We start from the raw sequence: 21,996 nt of genomic DNA on the forward strand, positions 1-21,996 counted from the left end.
TGTACTGTGGTGTTTGTTTGTTTCCCAAAGGCTGTCCAGGCATGCTGGGAGTTGTAGTTTTCCAGCCGCTCAAGGCACACTGGTTGGGAAACACTGCGGTACTGAAAGGGGGCTGCGGCTTATTTTTGGAAAGGGGGGGGCAAAAACATTTACAACTGCAGACATGCCCCGGTTTACAAGGAGGTGCCAAGCCGCTTATCTGCATATTGCAAGTATGTCCCCAGCCAAAGTCTGCACAGGCATGCTGGGAGTTGTAGTTTTGAAACACCTGGAGGCACACGGTTTGGGAAACAAAACGTTACATAATGTGGGGGGTTGAAGTTTGGAAACAGCTGGAGGCACACTGGTTGGGAAACACTGCACTACTGAGAGGGGGATGTGGCTCTTTTTGGAAGGGGTGGGGGGCAAAAACATTTACAACTGCAGACATGCCCTGGATATAAGAGGTGCCAAGGAGTCTGACAGGCTGCACAGGCATGCTGGGAGTTGTAGTTTTGAAACACCTGGAGGCATCCTAGTTCAAAAACTCAACAATACATGATGCAAAACTACAACTCCCAGCATGCCCGGACAGCCAATGGCTGTCCAGGCATGCTGGGAGTTGTAGTTTTGCAACAGCTGGAGGCTGGTCACTTGCGCCATTCTTATCGCACCACTTTATTGCATGCAGTTCCCTAACTTTCCTTTCCAGTTCGAAGTTTTGGGGGGGGGGGGGGGGTTCACTCGTAATATCGTACAATTATAAAAAAAAAAAAAAAAAAAATCTCACGTCGCTTCCTCTCCCATTTTTTTGTGTACAAATATGTGTGATCCCAGCTCGGCAAAAAAATAAAGTAAAAAAGAAAAAAAAAATTTAATAAGTTAAAATTAAAAAGATTAAAAAATAAATAAATAAAAAATGTTAAAGAAAAAAATAAATAAACTGTTGCTGCAGCTGTTATTCTGTAACAAATCCGGTTCCAGCTGTGCGTTACCTTATACAACAGATTCCTGCTACAATGTATCAACGTTTTCAAAACAAAACTCTGCAACATTGTTACACAGGATACAACACAGAGTCATTGCAGCCAAGTGGGGACAACAACCCTCATCGTCCTGGTTACAAATCTAGAATTAGAATTCCACAATTGTTCCCAGGACTGGAGGGACAAGAGCGGAGGGATCATCCCCCCCTCCAGACGAAAAGTTCTCTGGGTTACAATGGGATGTCTATGGGAAAGACAAGCCCCCTCTTACCTGTCTGTGCTGACTGGGGGGCTAGCAGAGGTGTCTGTGGCTCCTGGGGGCCCCTATGTTGTCGTGCATTGTCCTGGGTGTTGCAGTTCTCTCCTCTCAGCCAGCACTCACCATTCTCCTCCCTGCACTCACTTCCTGTGTCTCTGCTGGATCAGCCCAGTGATTGGGATCTTGCTGACATCACCCAGGTGTGCAGGACAGCGGAGGAGGGGCCCCAACTGCAGCCAGAGGAGGGGCCCCAACTACAGCCAAACTGGAATCACCCAGTATTTTTACCTTTCGTCTTCCTAGAAATCCTGCGCGGTTTTACAGTAATGACTTGTAGAGCACTTACGTAAATCGCAATGTTGGGTTTCCCAACAGGGGGGCTCCAGCTGTTGCAAAACTACAACTCCCAGCATGTTGGACTATATAGTAGTATATAGTATAGGTCAATGTTTCCCAACCAGGGTGCCTCCAGCTGTTGCAAAACTACAACTCCCAGCATGCCCAGACAGACTTTGAGAAAGAAACACATTACATGATGCAAAACTACAACTCCCAGCATGCCCGGACAGCCTTTGGGAAACACACTACATGGCAGGATGCAAAACTGCAATTTTGACTGTCCGGGCATGCTGGGAGTTGTAGTTTTGCAACAAATGGAGGCAAAAGGAAGAAACACAGCGTTACGTGATGCAAAACTACTGCATGCTGCATGGTGGGAATTTTAGTTTTGTATAATGTAATGTTGTGTTTCCCAACCAGGGTGCCTCCAGCTGTTGCAAAACTACAACTCCCAGCATGCCAAGACAGCCAAAATTGCAGTTCTGCATCCTGCCATGTAGTGTATCTTTCCCAAAGGCTGTCCGGGCATGCTGGGAGTTGTAGTTTTGTATCATGTAACGTTGTGTTTCCCAACCAGGGTGCCTCCAGCTGTTGCAAAACTACAACTCCCAGCATGCCCGGACAGCCATTGGGAAACATACACTACATGGCAGGATGCAAAACTGCAATTTTGGCTGTCCGAGCATGCTGGGAGTTGTAGTATTGCAACAACTGGAGGCAAAAGAAAGAAAATGTCACATGATACAAAACTACAACTCCCAGCATGCTGGGAATTTTTGTTCTGCATAATGTAATGTTGTGTTTCCCAACCAGTGTGCCTCCAGCTGTTGCAAAACTACAACTCCCAGCATGCCCGGACAGCCTTTGAGAAAGAAACAAATTACATGATGCAAAACTACAACTCCCAGCATGCCCGGACAGCCTTTGGGAAGCATACACTACATGGCAGGATGCAAAACTACAATTTTGACTGTCCGGGCATGATGGGAGTTGTAGTTTTGCAACAATTGCAGGCAAAAGGAAGAAACACAGCGTTACATGATGCAAAACTACTGCATGCTGCATGGTGGGAATTTTTGTTTTGTATAATGTAATGTTGTGTTTCCCAACCAGGGTGCCTCCAGCTATTGCAAAACTACAACTCCCAGCATGCCAAGACAGCCAAAATTGCAGTTCTGCATCCTGCCATGTAGTGTATCTTTCCCAAAGGCTGTCCGGGCATGCTGGGAGTTGTAGTTTTGTATCATGTAACGTTGTGTTTCCCAACCAGGGTGCCTCCAGCTGTTGCAAAACTACAACTCCCAGCATGCCCGGACAGCCATTGGGAAACATACACTACATGGCAGGATGCAAAACTGCAATTTTGGCTGTCCGAGCATGCTGGGAGTTGTAGTATTGCAACAACTGGAGACAAAAGAAAGAAAATGTCACATGATACAAAACTACAACTCCCAGCATGCTGGGAATTTTTGTTCTGCATAATGTAATGTTGTGTTTCCCAACCAGTGTGCCTCCAGCTGTTGCAAAACTACAACTCCCAACATGCCCGGACAGCCTTTGAGAAAGAAACAAATTACATGATGCAAAACTACAACTCCCAGCATGCCCGGACAGCCTTTGGGAAGCATACACTACATGGCAGGATGCAAAACTACAATTTTGACTGTCCGGGCATGATGGGAGTTGTAGTTTTGCAACAATTGCAGGCAAAAGGAAGAAACACAGCGTTACATGATGCAAAACTACTGCATGCTGCATGGTGGGAATTTTAGTTTTGTATAATGTAATGTTGTGTTTCCCAACCAGGATGTCTCCAATTGTTGCAAAACTACAACTCCCAGCATGCCAGGACAGCCAATGTCATGTTGGGCATACTGGGAGTTGTACTTTTGCATCATGTAATGTGTGTCTTTCCCAAAGGCTGTCTAGGCATGCTGGGAGTTGTACTTTTGTATCATGTACATGTACTTGCAGTTAAAATTCTCAACCTTCATATGTTTTTAATGTGATTGAAAAAACGGCCACTAGGTGGCTCTGTTCTGTTCCCTTCCCCAAGCCAAACAGTTAGTTTGGTCTCCTCCTGGCCTGGCAGGAGACCAAACTCAGTTAGTGTGTACGGGGCATGGCGAGGCCCAGCTCTTGCAGGCTTCAGTGATGTCACGTCTGCTGGGGAACGCCCACTTTCTCCTGCCGGGAGCTAAAACAATGTAAGCAAGGGGAAAGGCATGATAAACAGCTTTTAAAAGCTCATAAAAAAATAGGGTGTTAGGAGTAGTTAGGGAATATAATCTGCTGGGTTCACATCACGTTTTTGCCATACTGTTTTCAATCCGTTTTTCTAAAGAAAACCGTAAGGCAATAAAAACGAATGGAACGGTATGGAAAAAAGTAAACCGTATGCGTTTTTAAACAGTAAACTGTTTTTAAAAGTGCATACAGTTCCGTCAGTTTTTATAGAAAAAAAAAACATAAGTTTTTGAAAATGTTGTCCATTTTTAATGGGAGGGGTCTTGGGTGGGGACTTTAAGATTCAAATGCGCATCTGCAAAGTAAAAACGTATACGTTTTTCCCGTATGGAACCGTATACATGTGCGTTTTCCATTGACATTCATGTTAAAAAAACGCATGCGGTTGCAGTACGGTTTTTATACTGGAGTCAAAACCGTGATTGACCACATTTTTGTCTCCGGTATAAAAACCGTACTGCAACCGCATATGTTTTTTGGACGTCAATGGGAAACGCACATGTATACGGTTCCATACGGGAAACCGCATATGGTTTTTATTTTGCACATGCGCATTTGCATCCTAAAGTCCCCACCCAACACCTCTTCCATTAAAAATGGATAAACATTTTCAAAAACGTATGGGTTTTTAAAAATAAAAACGGACGGAACTGTATGCCCTTTTAAAAACAGTATACAGTTTAAAAACGCATACGGTTAACTTTTTCCGATACTGTTCCATCCATTTTTTTGCCGTACGGTTTTCTTTAGAAAAACGGATTGAAAACAGTATGGCAAAAACGTGATGTGAACCAGTCTTAGGCTGGGTTCACACTACGTTTTCTCCCATACGGGAGCGCATACGGCAGGGGGGAGCTAAAACCTCACGCTCCCGTATGCCTTCGTATGCGCTCCCGTATGTCATTCATTTCAATGAGCCGGCCGGAGTGAAACGTTCGGTCCGGTCGGCTCATTTTTGCGCCGTATGCGCTTTTACAACCGGACCTAAAACCGTGGTTGACCACAGTTTTAGGTCCGGTTGTAAAAACGCATACGGCGCAAAAATGAGCCGACCGGACCGAACGTTTCACTCCGGTCGGCTCATTGAAATGAATGACATACGGGAGCGCATACGGTGACATACGGGAGCGCGAGCTTTTAGCTCCCCCCTGCCGTATGCGCTCCCGTATGGGAGAAAACATAGTGTGAACCCAGCCTAAGTATAGAAAATACGGTTTGATGACAGGTACTCTTTAAAGGGGTACTCTGATCCAAAGGATAGGGGACAAGATGTCTGATCGCGGGGGTCCCACGGCTGGGGACTCCCGCAATCTAGCATGCAGCACCCACCTGTAAGCACGGCAGGAAGCGCTGGAGGCTCTCAATGTTATGCCTCCCGACTGTGGGGATGGAGTACCGTGATGTCATGACCACGCCCCCGTGTGACATCATGCCCCGCCCCCTCAATACAAGTACTATGGGAGGGGGCGTGATGGCCGTCACGCCCCCTCCCATAGACTTGCATTGAGGGGGCGGGGCTTGATGTCACACGGTCCCCTTCTCCGGATCTGTGCCACCAAACACTCCTGAGCTCTACAGGCAGTTCTTTCCCCCTCATGGCTTGGTGTTAGCTGACCATGTATATCAGAGCAGTGAGACCTTATATATTCCGATGAATGTGACTCCAACCAAGGTGGAGAAACATCTCAGAGAGGATCCAGAAAAATGGGAGGAGCCAGAGCTAAATATCGAGTGTCATAGTATAGGGTCTGAATACTTATGTATATGCAAAGTTTTATTTATTTCCTTTTTTTATAATTTTGCAAAAAATCAATTTTCCCCTTATCATTGTGGGGTATTGATGGCAGAATGATGGGTGAAATCTTGATTTTTATTTTCTTTTAGCCCAAGACTGCGACATCATAAAATGTGACAATAGTGACAGGGTCTGAATACTTTCTGAATGCACTGGACATGGGAAGCAGGAAGGGATTTCATGTCCTAGATGTGAGGAGGAGGAGGAGGAGGAGGAGGAGGACCAGTGTGGGAAGAAAACTATTAACCATTTCACTGCTGGAGGTGAAGGGTGACATTCCAGACCCACCAGAGCAGCTGACAGAACAGAACTAGATTGTAAAGTAATAGTTACACTGTACTACATGTAGGGGAGGAGAACTACAACCCCTAATATCTCCTATGGGTAAAAAAATTAATTAAGATATATATATATATTTTCTATCTCATATCTATCTATATAATATCTATCTATATAATATCTATCTCTTATCTATCTATGTATCTATCTCATATCTATCTCATTTCTATCTATTTCATATCTATCTATCTCATATCTATCCATATCTATCTATCTATCTATCTATGTATCTATCTCATATCTATCTATCTATCTATCTATCTATCTCATATCTATCCATATCTATCTATCTATCTATCTCATATCTATCTATCTATCTATCTCATTTCTATCTATTTCATATCTATCTATCTCATATCTATCCATATCTATCTATCTATCTATCTATCCATATCTATCTATCTATCTATCTATCTATCTATCTATCTCATATCTATCTATCTATCTATCTCATATCTATCTATCTATCTATCTATCTATCTATCTGTTCATATCTATCTATCTCATATCTATCTATCTATCTATCTATCTATCAATCATCTATCTATCTATCTATCTCATATCTATCTCTTATCTATCTATCTCATATCTATCTATCATCTATCTATCTCCTATCTATCTATCTATCTATCTATCTATCTATCTATCTCTTATCTATCTATCTATCTCATATCTATCTATCTATCTATCTATCTATCTATCTCATATCTATCTCATATCTATCTATCTATCTCATATCTATCTATCTATCTATCTATCTATCTATCTATCTATCTATCTCATATCTATCTCATATCTATCTATCTATCTCATATCTATCTCTTATCTATCTATCTATCTATCTATCTTTCTATAAATATTGCTTACAATTGGCATTATGACTATTTTCCCCAGGGAAGTATTGTGAAGGACTCATACACTTAGCTGTACAGATCAGTAATTCGGTGGCCATACACTCCACACTGTCCCCGGGGCTGAATTGTCCAGTAGGTACCAGTGATCCTGTGCCTAGGGCGGCATTTTAGTGAGTAAAATGGATGATAAATACTTCTGATGTAGTTTCCGCCGCCATGTTGGGTAAATCCAAAATGGTCAGAACTGCTGAGAAATTTACCTGCAGATTTGTTGTGGATTTTTGGTTCCACCACGTTCCGCGTATAAGGGAATACACAGGAAATCTGTAACAAAATACGCACGCAACTATATATTAACAGATATAACGCAAAGTCCGCACTGCCCCGAAACAAGCAATAACACTGTTCTACCTGTAGGAGGCGCAGGAGTGACCACTGCCGGCGGGGCAATATTCTATAAGAAAAATTCAGACGCTTGTGGAATCATCGTATTGGGATGAATTCAGTCCGACAGCAGGATCCAACAAATAAGAAAGAAAAAACAATATAGAAAAAAATAACAAAATGATAAAAACCAAGCATAAAAAAAGGGAAAGAAAAGCAGTAAAAATGTGAAATAACCTGCAGCAATTTTAACAACTTGTGGCTACAAGTAAAACCGATGATGCTCTGTGTGAACATGGCCTAAAAGTGGAAATGTCCATGTTGAAGGTGAAGGTCTGTGGCCCTTTAAGAGTCCGGTCCTCTGACCGCAGGGGGTGCTGGGAGTTTGCTCACCATGTGGGACCCTCATATGTTACCCACATGGATCAGAGCGCTCCCATCCCCCACAGTAAGCGGCACCAGTCCTGACCTGCCGCGCGTCTCTTCTCTGTGATGTAAAATTACGCAAGAGGAACAATTATAGTTACAAAACATTTGACCTTCCAGAGCTTCACCTCTCAGTGGGGACGAGACGCCTCGTATATTGCTCCCTACTCAGTCTGGGCCCCATGTATTCTTATTAAAGTGAGCTGTGCGTCCATTGTATGTGTGATGTCCCAGTACAGGACATGGTTCTGTACTACACTTAGGCCCTGTCAGGTTGAGTCCCTCGATGTCCTGGGGTCTCCCCTGCTGTTGGTACAACGTTATTTATTGTAATAGGTATATAGTAGTATGCTAATGTGTAGACAGTATAAAGGACCTTTGGAGGACTAATAAAATTGTCTAAAGGACCTTTGAGATGTCTCATGTTATGTTTGTGTTACCCAGAGGGCACCAGCTTAACACATGACCTGCAGCTTGACCTATGGGATTTTGCCTCAGCCCCCCTTTATAAGAGGTACAGTCAACACCAGATGTCTCAGTACTAGTGTCCAGCTACCTGGAAGGCCTCAAATCTACCGTCACTTCCAGTAAGTCAAGTCTATGTCTACTGTCACTACCTACAGTCCAGTCAAGCCTAAAGTCAATGACCTAAAGTCTATTACAAGTATAAATGGTCCCAGCAAGCTGTGAGGTCCTTCTGTGTTCCTGACCACCTCTCTGGGATTCTGGCCGAGCTGTAGAGACTATAACACCTGTCTGACCTCAGTAAAGCCTCCGTTAAACCATAACCTGGTCGTGGACTCTCATTTCACTGCCTAGCCACTGGGATAACATTTGGGTGGTTCCCGATACCCAAAAACCACTCTGGCATCACGAACATTAGGGGTTAATACCATCTACCCCAACGACCTACACCGCTACACCCCGTGGTCCCGCCGTTCACCGTGAATCACCACATATACGTTACTGTCAGTGATCCAGTGTGAGCGGCCATCTCTTCATCATGGCCTGGCCCCCTCATGGTTAGGATCCGACGAGGGCCCAATGGTCAGATCCAGTCTGATCACATCTTATCTCTATTCATTGACATCCCTTAAAGGGGTACTCCGCTGCCCCAGCGTTCGGAACATTTTGGTCCGAACGCTTGGACCGGGCGGCGGGAGTCGTGACATCACGGCCACATCCCCTCGTGATGTCATGCCACGCCCCCTCAATGCAAGTCTATAGACTTGCATTGAGGGGGGGGTGCCGTTGTGAGGTGGTTTTTTGCACCCCGTAGATCCATGCGTCCGCTCCTCCCCCAGCTCTCCGAACATTTCCGAAGCTAGAACTGGGGGAGAGCAGAGCAAGGGGAAGGAGGAGGTTCACGCCCCCTCCCTCATCTCCCCTCCCTGAGCTCGGCTGGACGCAGATCTCTACGGCACCCCCTCCCTGAGGACATAGATCCCCACGGCAGGTCCCCTCCCTCATCTCCCCGAGCTGAGGATGTAGAGCAGTGCTCCCAATGAGCTCTATGTGTAAAGGGGGACATACTGTACTGGCTAAAGGGGGACATACTGCGGGCTAAAGCTCCCAATGAGCTCTATGTGTAAAGGGGGACATACTGTTCAGGCTAAATGTCCCCCTTTAGCCCGTACAGTATGTCCCCCTTTAGCCCGTACAGTATGTCCCCCTTTACACTTAGAGCTCATTGGGAGCACTGCTCTACGTCCTCAGGGAGGGGACCTGCCGTGGAGATCTATGTCCTCAGGGAGGGGGCGTGCCGTGGAGATTTACGTCCTCAGCTCGGGGAGATGAGGGAGGGACCTGCTGCAGCGATCTATGTCCTCAGGGAGGGGGCGTGCCGTAGAGATCTGCGTCCAGCCGAGCTCAGGGAGGGGAGATGAGGGAGGGGGCGTGAACCTCCTCCCTCCCCTTGCTCTGCCCTCCCAGAGCTCTAGCTTCGGAAATGTTCGGCGAGCTGGGGGAGGAGCGGACGCATGGATCTACGGGGGCGCAAAAAAACACCTCACACCGTCACGCTACAACCCCCGCCACCCGCACCCAGTGTTCTACATGAATGCCAGGTGCTGCACAAAGATTGCTGGACCCCCGAGATCCCCCTCCTCTGGAAAGGGGGATAAGATGTCTAGGGGCGGGGAACCCCTTTAAAAGTTACTTCTGAGAAAGCACCACCAGTCCCACAAGACCTGGAAATGCTTAGGTGGCAACACCATAGGTGCTTCAAAATGGCCGCCACACAGTGAAGCACCAAGAAGTGAGAAGATGTTGGTGTAGGGGTCTTGGATTTCCAACTAACAACAATGAGTCTCTGATCACTTGATCTGGGCTACTGCTCCCCTCCCCCCCCCCTCCATTCAAAGTCTATGAGAACTGCTGGAAATAGACAAAATAGACAAGTACAGCGACCGGCCATCTCAGGCCCATGGTGTTGCCATCTTTATATTTTCCATCAAGAAACTTTCATGGGATGTGAATAGAATAGATACAAGTTAGGATCTGTTTAGGTCTGCCCAGGGGTGTAGCTAGAGGTAGCAGTCACACTGGGCCCTGGTGCCTAAGGGGCCCCAAAGCACATCTGCCCCATAAGATAGCAGAACAATAATTGGCATCTGGGGACCTGTTGCAGATTTAGCATCGGGGCCCAAAACTACCAGCTACGCCTCTGGGTCTGACCATTGAGACCCTCACACAGGTGTGTAGCCATAGAGGGTGCAGAGGTAGCAGTCACACCGGGGCCCCAAAGCATCTGTCCCGTAAGAGACCCGTATATCATTGGCACATGAGGTCCTGTTGTAGAATTTGCATCAGGGCCCTAAAGCTACAAATTCCGCCTTTGTCCCCCCCCCCCCCGATCCTGACACTGAGCGGCTTAGAGCTTGTTCTTGGCCCATACAATGAGAAGGTTCACCTCTCAGTGCGGACGAGACGCCTCATATGTGGCTCCTGCCGGTCGTCTCCAGTCCTTACAGGGACTGACAGAATGAAGCTGACATCGCCGCCCTAAACCTGGCCCTACACATGGGATGTTTGTCTATCAAGCCTCCAAAATCCAGCAAAATGTCACCACAACATCCCCCACAGGAGGAAGAGGGAAGGCAAATTTGGGATTCCACCCACCCAATGCTGTAGTTTCAGATAAGCGGCATCATATGTAGCTGGTGGCCACTTTTCCTCATTTATTGTAACTATAGAAATTTCTATTAAATTTTATCCACATGGTACTATGTAAAGCTGCCTAAAGTAGTTCTCATGTGGTCATAGTGTAGAGCTCCCCCTACTGTCCAGGGGGAATTTAGAATAGTAGTTACATCCCTCTTGATGCCCAAACGGAGGCATCTGACAGTATTGCCCCACACTCCTGCCCATGTGAAGGTGCATATACGAATACTGGTGTAACATAGTATAGTTACTATAGTGTCCTTATATACAGACAACATAAAGTACTACTAAATGGGCAGAAGAGCCACACATTAGAGGCCATAGACATATATCTATATCTCATATCTATCTATCTATCTATCTATCTCATATCTATCTATCTATCTCATATCTATCTCATATCTATCTATCTATCCATCTATCTATCTCATATCTATCTATCTCATATCTATCTATCTATCTATCTATCTCATGTCTATCTATCTCATATCTATCTATCTATCTATCCATCTATCTATCTCATATCTATCTATTTATCTATCTATCTCATATCTATCTATCTATCTCATATCTATCTATCTATCTATCTATCTATCTCATATCTATCTATCTATCTCATATCTATCTCATATCTGTCTATCTCTCTATCTATCTAATAAATACCAGATATCAGCAGCACACGGACTTGGTAAAGAATTTATTAAATCATCCCAGTGTAATACAGAGCAACATTTCTGTGAACTCACGTTGCCATTTTCAAGCTCAATCTTTTTTCACATTTACTTTTTGGGTCGTGCAGCTCTCCTAGGATCTTTATCTATCTATCTATCTATCTCACATCTATCTATCTATCTATCTAAAATAGAGAAGAAATTTTTGGCAGCACACGTGAAGGAGGGGGGTGCACGCTGGATAACCCGGTCCCAGGTCCGAAGTAGATATGCAAAGAAGCGGCGGCACACCGATTTCCAAGTGAAAAAAATGGATGGCTTTTATTTCAACCAAACATCTATAGGAGCGACGTTTCGCCTGTCTCACACAGGCATTGTCAAGCAGTGACTGATATACAATGTGAAGTTTAAATAGTATACAAGTGACAGCTAGTGAATCACGTGATTGTTTACAAAATACAAGGAAAACGGTATAATGTGAGGATGATCATACTATACAGGGCACAATACACACCATATCATAACATAAGGCGCCTGGTAGTAATGAAGAATATATGCAAACACAAAAAGAGAAAAACATATCCGTATCCATAAGTACACAAAAAGAAGTTATTATAGTGGATATAAGTGTCCATATGCCGTAAGTGTACCTTCCTTGTAGGAGGAGTTCCATTGCGCGCGCCACACACAGCCCAAACACACGAGGACGCCACATCATAAGATTGTCACTTCCGTCTTTGCTCCGGCTCAGACCGGTGGGACGATCCAAGCTATTTGACCACCGGCGGAGACAAATTTGCGAGCTAAGTGCCTCACTATCTCATAGTTTCACATTTGCATCTATTACACCATAGCTGTATAGCTCTCCATGTTTTATCTGCATGTTCATGTTTCACCTATATCCTTGTGCTGGCAGTGTGCTGCTGTATTCTTCTGTTGCTGTATATCTAGCCTAGTAGCGTGCACCTGTAGGCCAGGTCCATATAATAGTTTGGTATCAACTAAAGTGCTGGCTGACTTATTCTTTGTCTCTATCTAATATCTATCTATCTAATATCTATCTATCTCATATCTATCTATCTATCTATCTATCTATCTATCTATCTATCTATCTCATATCTATCTATCTATCTATCTATCTCATATCTATCAATCTATCTATCTATCTATCTCATATCTATCTATCTAATCATATGTATTCTTAAAAGTTCAGAGACTGAAAGCAGAAGAGATTCAGATCTATCTCTATTTCTTGAAATTAATGTGAATTACCTTCCTGGGTCACCTGTTGGCATTGAACATGTAGCTGTCATCGGAAGTGGGGGCGCTGTTGCATTGGTGTTTAAGGAAAATACTGCTTTAGCTTCTAACGGTGGTGAAATGTGGTATTGCATGTTACAAACGGAATAAGGTTTCAAGGAAATCCCCTGTAAATATGGCCCTGCCCCAGGTAATGATGTGTTGTCAGATATCATAAAGACATTTACTGCTCTTCCTCCTTAAGTGAATTCCAGACATTTTTTTTTTTTTTTTTGGGGGGGGGGGGGGGGGGGGGTGATTTTTGGGCAATTTAACTCAAGATGTTTATATAAGGATTGGGACAAGACCCGTGCCAACTCCTCAAGGGGCCCCGGGGCCATCTGTCTCTCAGCACCCTGAAGGCATGGGATCCCGGCTGACATTCCAGGCTGGAGAGCGTCTTTACATTCCTCGTCACTAATCGGGCTTTAATCTTAGTTTTGTAAGGAATGTGTCAAGTGTTCCGGTCCCTAAAATGTCCGACAACTCGTGACGCAACGTACAGGATTCCTGTAGAAAGTGAAATCAGATATGGACCCCCTGAGATTTTTAAAGGAGTATCAATGCTTATCTTATACTAAGTACCATGACCTTGGACTCCCATATTGTTGAGTGGATTAGGCAGCGAATGACGGACAACAGAGGGTTGTAGTCAATGGAGAATATTCGGAGCGCCATCTTGTCACCAGTGGGGACCCCAGGGATCTGTACTGGGACTAATATTGTTTAATATCTTCATTAGTGATATTACCGAAGATCTCGTTGGTTTTGGTCTTTTTGCTGATGACACAAACATATGTAACTTGTACAGAGGAAAGTTTTACCAGTTGCCCATAGCAACCAATCAGATTGCTTCTTCCATTTTTCAAAAGTGAAAGCAGCGATCTGATTGGTTGCTATGGGCAACTGGTGGACTTTTCCTCTGCACTGGTCTGATAAATGTCCCCCGTGTATCCTTATTATTGTGACCTGTGCATCCATTGTATGCCTCACTATTAGGCTATGTTCACATGGTAAGAAAATGTGCCGAACGTCCACCCGGAAAACACAGGCGGACATCCTTTGAAAGTTCCGGCGGGTGCTGGGAACGCTGGAGATGCGCCGTCTCATAGACTGCAAAGTATTTCCGAGCATAATCCACAGAAAGAACAGACAACGGAATCGGGATATTTCACGGCAGAAATTCCGCAGTGTGAACAGTTAAGAAGAATAACATTAAAATCAATGGGACTCTGCTGCAGCGGAATGTCCATGCGGAGTTGGAGTTTTGCAGCAGTTGGGGGGTCCACAGCTTGGAGACCACCGACATCGTTAATCCGTTTTTCTGGGAGTTTTCATTTAACCCTTTTATTTTTCTCTACGCTTTTCACTGGCTTCATCAGAAGTCTTCAGCTGTTGTAAAACAGTGTTTCCCATCCCAGCATGCCTGGAGATATCCTTTGGCTTTCTGGGCATGCTGGGATTTGTAGTTTAGCAAAATATGGCTTTCCTGTTCCTCATTTTCTAGTCTGGGGTGGTGTTTTCCAACCAGGGTGCCTCCAGCTGTTGCACAACTACAACTCCCAACATGCCCGGACAGCCAAAGGCTGTCCGGGCATGCTGGGAGTTGTAGTTGTGCTACAGCTGGAGGCACCCTGGTTGGAAGACACTGGTCTAGGGTGACACAAGAGATGTTTCACGCTCAGTTTGCACTATTATTAGCTGTGCATGACCGCCATCTGCTGGCCAGAACTAGACTTTATTTCTAACACAACTATCGTGCTATTAAGGGGGTATAGTGTTGAGCACGAATATTCGTAATGCAAATTTTTATCGCGAATATCGGCACTTTGCGATTTCGCGGATATTTAGAATATAGTGCTATATATTCGTAATGATGAATATTTTTTATTTGGTTTTCTTTTCACATGCAAATTTTCACATGTAAAAAAAGTGACCGAACACAGCGACTATGCGAATTTCGCGAACATAGGACGAATAATCGTCAATATATTCGCGAAATATCGCAAATTCGAATATGGCCCCTGCCGCTCATCACTAAAGGGGTACTGCAGCCAAAATTAAGCTGATCGCGGGGGGTCTGACCGATGGGACCCCCTGCGATCTCCGGAATGGGAACCGGCTCTGAGTGAGGAGCATCTGCGGTAGATTTCTATGGGAGCTCAGAGAAGACCCCAGTTCAGCACTCGGGCATTGTCGACGCTCCCATAGAAATCAATGAAGCGCGTGCTGTCTAGCGGTAGACGACACGCGCTCCTCACTAAACAAGACGGGGTCCCGTTCCGGAAAGCGGTTGGACCCCCCCGCAATCAGCTAGTTATCCCCTATCCTGTGGATAGGGGGAAAGATGATAATGGCTGAAGTAACCCTTTAAGGGTAGGGGCCCACGTAACCTATTTGATGCTGCACATTTGACGCTGAGTATTTCTTAGGCTAAGTTTCCACTTGGTTTTTTTTCTGGCAGTTTTTGGAATACTGCCACTGCAGTTGGATCCATAATGGAGGAGAAGTATAAGCCCTTCCTTTATATTTCCCATTCCTTTTGAATACACTTCTGGCTTTGGCTCAAAAACTGCAGTGGCAGCATTCCAAAAACTGCCAGAAGAAAAACCAAGTGGAAACCTGGCCTTAGTTAGCAAAGTCTATGGAAGTAATAATAAACACCCATAGACTTTGCTAGCACTGAAATATGCTGCGTATACGGTACATGTGATCCTACCCTAAAGGGGTATTCCTACCATATGATATGATGGGTATTCAGGGACCCTCTATCCTGGCTCTGTTTCAATTTTTTTTTAATTAAAGTTATATTTGCAACAGAAAACAAGCAAAATAGTTGACATAGGTGCATAGATGCATAGCAGGGCAGCATGGGCAGCATGGGCAGCATGGGCAGCAAAGGGCAGTATGGTGGCTCAGTGGTTAGCACTGCTGCCTTGCAGTGCTGGGGACTTGGGTTCAAATCCCACTAAGGACAACAATAAATAAAGTGTTATTTTTATTATTATAATAACGTCAGCAGAGAGAACTGTGCTCGTGATGTCATCAGAGAGCATTCCAAAAAGAAAAGAATTTCCTCTGTAGTATTCAGCAGCTAATAAGTACAGGAAGGATTAAGATTTTTTTAATAGAAGTAATTTACAAATATGTTTAACTTTCTGCCACCAGTTGATTTAAAAGAAAAAAGGTTTTCACCGAAGTACCCCTTTAAGAGTGAGCTGACGAGAGATATGTAACATCACAAATGAATCAGTCGGCAATCATATCAAAGGGACGCGAATATGTTGGGCGCGAATATTCACATTTCAAATTTTTATTACGAATATCGCAAATTCACGAATATTGCGAATATATATATCAAAAATTGCGAATATTCACTTTTTCGCATATGTGACTATTCACATATTCCTTCTTTTCACTTGTGGCCCAATTAGAATGATGCAAATAGACTTGTCAGAGGTTATCAACAACATCCCTAGCAACCAATAGTAAAGTTGCCCACCCCCCCCCTCACTGTTTTCTTCTTCGAATATGCGAATATAACGCATATGCGAAATTCGCAAATATAAGACAAATATTCGTCTATATATTTGCAAAATATCGCAAATTCGAACATGGGCAATGCCGCTCATCACTAAGGGATGGAAATCATATCAAAGGGATTCCTCTGTGCCATACAGTAGGCCTACAAACCACTATATATATATATATATATATATATATATATATATATATATATATATATATATATATACATATATATATATATATATATACATATATATATATATATATATATATATATATATATATATATATATATATATATATATAGCTGTAATCTGCAAGATAGTGGGAGACAATGGCCCTGATTTACTAAGAGTGTTGTGCAGGTTTCTTTGTGGGTTTTAATTCCCTACAATTTATTTCCCACACTATTTACTAAGGTTTCCCTACATTTTCCACTTTCCCTACACTTTTCTTTTTTTACACATGTTCTGATCTGTCGGGTTTTCCTCGGCTCAAATCCACCACATTTTCTGTGGAAACCTTAGTAAATATGTTGGGTTTTTGTGAAAATGTCAGAAACACGCCCCTTTTATGTCACCACACCCCCTTTCCCAATGGCCACGCCTCGTTTTCTTAGCAAAATGGAGAGTTAGTCTGGGTTTTTTCTATTCTGGTGCTAAATCTGTCGCAGACAGAATTTCTGGCGCAATGCGACAGAATCTGGCGCACAACGCGACAAAACATGTAGGGTTTCCAATAGTAAATGAGGGCCAATGTGTACTACAAACCATAAAAACATTTTCTTTATTTAACCTATATAATCAGGGGGGTACAGAGTAAAAGAAAACATAGAAAGAAAAACAAAAGGCAAAAAGAGGGAAAGAATAGCAGAAACCATGCACATTTAATCAAGACACCCTACTGGCGTTCAACCGGGAGACTATCTCCACTTCCGGTTGCCATTGAGGAAATTGCCCAGATATGCCGTATGCGGTCTAGTATTGTAAGTATTGTAAGTAAAGCTTTTTCACATAGATATGATTGGTGAAAGAGAGTTGCGGTGTCCCGGAACAGGATTTGGTCCTGTTCCTCTGTCTAAAGTCCCCTCAGCCAGAGCCCCTCCATGGCAATAGGGCTCTCCTGTAGGACTAACCCCTAGTCGCCTCATATAAATGGTATTTAATGTATTTATATGTATATTTAATATTTTATATAGGAATACCTCTGTATAGGACCTTAGAGGTCACGTGCCTTTAGTTAATTGTATTATGATTTAAGGACCTTTGGGTCATGTGATACCCAGAGTTCCTTGGGTCAGGACTGACAGGTTCTGCTGACCAATGAGTTTCGTCCAGCCCTCTTAATATATAAGGGTCTTCAGACACTAAATTCTCTCTCTTCGGCTCTTCTCTCTTATCTCCTGGACACTAAAGCAAGCACAAGCATCTCAGCACAAATATCTATTCAAGCTAGGCCTGAAGCCTAATACCGCAGCCACAAAACCGTGAGTTATCCAAGCTCAATCTACTGAATTCTGTGTGACTACTAGAAACTCAAATCTCCTAAAAAGAGTAGCACAGTGGCTAGCACCAAAGCTCATTGATCCCGGAGTCCCAGCAAACCTGTGAGGAACCTGTATCCCGGTCCTCTCTCTCAAAGACTGTTGTGTTCCATGCCGTTGCATAAAATATACAGTAAAGTTACTTCAAATTTACTTCATAAAATCTGCTGTGGACATTCCGTTATTTCTCCCTGCTGTTTGTGGGACAGTTGGCGGTAGAACTATTACATTGAGGAAACCTCACCCTGGCGTCACGACATTTAAGGGTTAACACCAAGATACCCTACACTATCACCAGCACCACCCCGTCACCACAGAATCGAAAGCTCCTCATAGGGCGGGTTGACCATGTATTTTCAGTGTCTTGTAATGACAAGTTTAGCCAGAGTTAAGATCTTACATGCCAATATTCGCATTGGTTCAAGAGTTTGTGGATACCTGTCAACATGAGGGGTAAAATTTACATGAATCGTTGTCAAATGAAATAGGGGCCTTTCAACCCGGGACCAATAAGAAGATAGCTTAGAACCGGAAGAAAATATGGGAAAGACTGCCCCCCCGGCTGCCATACTGTCTCCAGCACAGCGGAGAAGAGTCAGGATAAAAAGCATGAAGATTAGCCGGAGTGAGATACCACCGGAGCCTAGATTTAAAGGGGTACTCCGCTGCTCAGCGTTTGGAACAAACTGTCCCGGTAGCTCGTGATGTCATAGCTTTGTGCCCTCATTATGTCACGCCCTGCCCCCTCAACGCAAATCTATGGGAGGGGGCGTGACGGCCGTCACGCCCCCTCCCATAGATTTGCATTGAGGAGGTGGGGAGTGACATCATGAGAGGGCGGGGCTACAACATCACGATCTCCCGGCGCCGGCTCCAGCATTCGGAACAGTTTGTTCCAAACGCTGAACAGCAGAGTACCCCTTTAATGGCCGCTTCCAGATGGGTCACACAAGGCAGTGCCCTGCGCGTCCAGTGGAAGGTCCTCTTCCATTCCTTCTCCGAGAGGCTGCAAGACAGCTCCCTCTCCCAGGCCCTAAACGGGGCATAATGTGAGAGGGGCAAAGAAGATTCCATGAGGTCATAGATGGGACGAAGTCCCTGTTGTGATTTACGGAGGAGTTTGTAGACCTCAAAATTGTAGTGCCAACAAGTACGATTCCTATCTTGTAGATAGTGCCTGATTTGAAGATATTCGTAAAAATCACACTAGGGTATAAAGAAGGTGGCCTGCAGCTGAGCAGTAGAGGAACCTGTCTGCTTCAATGGGTGGAGCGATCGCTTGGTGGGAGAGAGATCAATCTGCAACTATAACAGCTGGAGGCACCCTGATTGAAAACCACAGGTCTTTTGAATGGATGCAGCTCATTTATGTTTCAATGGGTGGGGTGGCTGATGGATGGAGGAAGATGGAATTGTGGGATTTGTAGTAAAAAAAAGGAAAGTCAAACAGGAAATACAAGTTCACAAAAAGCTAGCCACAGTATTATGGTAATCTCACAACATAGCCATTTAGCCCCAAGACAAGCGCAGATCCTTCCTAAGCATGTCCATTACTGTCTGCCAGGTAAGTACTAAAGTCACCTTATGGTGGAGAACCCCTTTAAACCTGCGCAACCTCACGCTTTACCCATCTGTTACTAACGACAGGAGGGGGAGTTCTCAGCACTGAGACCCTGACCAAATTTAAAGCGTGACTGTACTTTGGAAAAACCTTGGACATAATGTCCAGAACTGTCAAACGTTTAGATCGCAACGGGTTTCAGAGTCGCGAATTATAACCCTGTGAAGTGCGCGGCACCGTTCTTCACTCCCTGTCCGGCAACTCTGTCAAGTTCCCTGCATTAGACTCCACAGTGAACGAGTAGGATCTGAGCAAGGCGCGCACCGCCACATACTTCGCTCGGCTGTAACTCGCGATCGCAGCGGATCTCAGCACTAAGACCTGTTGCGGTCCAAACTTTTGTGAGGTCTAGACAACATATCCAAAGTAACGCTTAAAATTTTGACATGCACTACAAATTAAACACTTTGAATTAAATCTACAGTAAAAGTATGATTTTCGGATTTTACTAGATAATGCGATCATTAGATCAAACACACAGTTTAAAATGTATAATTTTTCTAAATAATATAAAATCACTTTAATTACACAAAGACGTCGTCATTGAAGAATTATGTCTTTGACTTTTTAATTACAGATTAGATTTGATTTGTTTATTGATACATTACAAGCCTGTCATTACTGCTCGGGGTAGAGTCTGTGCTAAAGTGACATCTAGTGGCCAATTTACAGAATTACATCATATGATTTCCGTCTGGGAATTTTTTCTTTTTATCGTCCATACTTTATTTTTTGCAGGACCGTTTAATGTACCCAAAAAAACACTTTTAATGTACTTTCTGGGGTAGAATTAAAGGGGTACTCCTGTGGAAAACTTTTTGTTTTCTTTAAATCAATTGGTGCCAGAAAGTTAAACAGATTTGTAAATTACTTCTATAAAAAAAAAAAATCTTAATCCTTCCAGTACTTTTTAGTGGCTGTATACTAAAGAGAAATCCAAAAAAGAAATGCATTTCCTCTTATGGCAAGACCACAGTGCTCTCTGCTGACCTCTGCTGTCCATTTTAGGAACTGTCAAGAGCAGGGGAAAATCCCCATAGCAAACATATGCTATGCTGCTCTGGACAGTTCCTAAAATGGACAGCAGAGGTCAGCAGAGAGCACTGTGGTCATGATGTCAGAGGAAATGCATTTCTTTTTTGGATTTCTCTTTAGTATACAGCCCCTAAAAAGTACTGGAAGGATTAAGATTTTTTAATAGAAGTGATTTACAAATCTGTTTAACTTTCTGGCACCAGTTGATTTAAAAAAAAAAAAAAAAAAAGTATTCCGCAGGAGTACCCCTTTAATACTAATAGTTGTGTGAACAGTGATCTCACTCTGTTCAGATACACAAAAAAACCTATAGGTACATTAAAAGCAAAAACACCGACAGGCGTTTTTGCTTTTAATGTACCTATAGGTTTTTTTTGTGTTTTTTTTTCTTTCTGTCCCTGTTTTTTAAGTAAAAGTTATGTTTTAGCCTATTTTTGTTAGCTGGACCCCTGACCTCCTCGTCTTGCTGCTTTCTTCTTTAGCTTGTCTTGCCGCATTGTTCTGTGGCATGGGGTGTGAGATGCAGGGCAGATGTTGTTACCCTAGGGTTAGGTGGCATTAACCCCTTGTATTCGTGACGCCAGGACGAGGTTTATCCTCTACCCCACCTGCAGGTATACCGCTGGATCCAGGGGTCAAGTCCTGGGAAAAAAAGTGTGGGAACTCACCCAAAATTTCCACTTAAAGGGGTACTAGACATCTTATACCCTATCCAAAGGATAGGGGATAAGATGTCTGATCCAGGGGGTCCCGACGCTATGGACCCCGACGTTCTCCCTGCTGCACCCGGCATTCGTTTAGAGCATTGGGTGCAGCGCCGGAGGCTCGTGTTGTCACAGTCATGGCCCCTCAAAGCAAGTCTATGGGAGGGGGCGTGACGGCCGTCACGCCCCCTACCATAAACTTGCATTGAGGGGGCGTTACTGTGATGTCACAAGCCTCTGCCCCGCATCACCAGTCATCCGGCATGGGTACCACAGCCAAGATCACGGGGGTCCCCAGCAGCGGGACCCCCACGATCTGACATCTTATCCCCTATACTTTGGTTAGGGGATAAGATGTCTAGGGGTAGAGTACCCCTTTAAGGGCTGGTCTTGCAGGACTCCTGCTAATGGGAACTGCGTTCCTGCTGTGGAAAAAGCACAGGAACTCAGTTCCCATGAGTTCCTGCAGGACTTGAGCCCTTGCTGGATCCTGGGCTAGGCACGGGGGGCAATAATGACGCCAAGTTACAGATAACGGTAGCTTTACTGAGGTTAGACAGGTGGAAAAGTCTAAACATAATTTTTATCGCGAATATCGGCACTTTGCGATTTTGCCAATATTTAGAATATAGTGCTATATATTCGTAATGATGAATATTCTATTTTTTTTTCTTTTTTTTTTTTTTTTTTTTTTTTTCACCTGCAAATTTTTATGCAAATTTTTCAGGCGAATATTCAATTTTCGCATCGAAAAAAAAGTGAACGAACATAAAGAATCGAATTTCGCGAACATAGGACGAATAATCGTCAATGTATATTCACAAA

At 44.0% G+C, this 21,996-nt stretch overlaps 1 protein-coding gene across 5 annotated transcripts in view; it reads right to left on the bottom strand.

Moving 5' to 3' along the window:
* ARHGEF16 (Rho guanine nucleotide exchange factor 16) overlaps window positions 1-13,526 on the bottom strand; it is a 60,963-nt gene extending 47,437 nt beyond the window's left edge. The window contains exons 1-2 of one of the 5 annotated variants that reach the window (XM_056544575.1): window positions 7,210-7,586; window positions 7,059-7,122 (exon numbers count right to left, since the gene is read on the bottom strand). The gene's annotated coding sequence lies outside the window, so the exon portion shown is untranslated. Of the gene's footprint in view, window positions 1-1,236; window positions 1,441-7,058; window positions 7,123-7,209; window positions 7,587-13,325 lie in introns of those variants that run through there. The other 4 variants (XM_056544576.1, XM_056544577.1, XM_056544578.1 and 1 more) reach the window with 4 other exon arrangements.
* Window positions 13,527-21,996: the final 8,470 nt, after the last annotated feature.

This window comes from Hyla sarda, chromosome 10, assembly GCF_029499605.1.
Source record: "Hyla sarda isolate aHylSar1 chromosome 10, aHylSar1.hap1, whole genome shotgun sequence".
Taxonomy (NCBI): Eukaryota; Metazoa; Chordata; class Amphibia; order Anura; family Hylidae; genus Hyla; species Hyla sarda.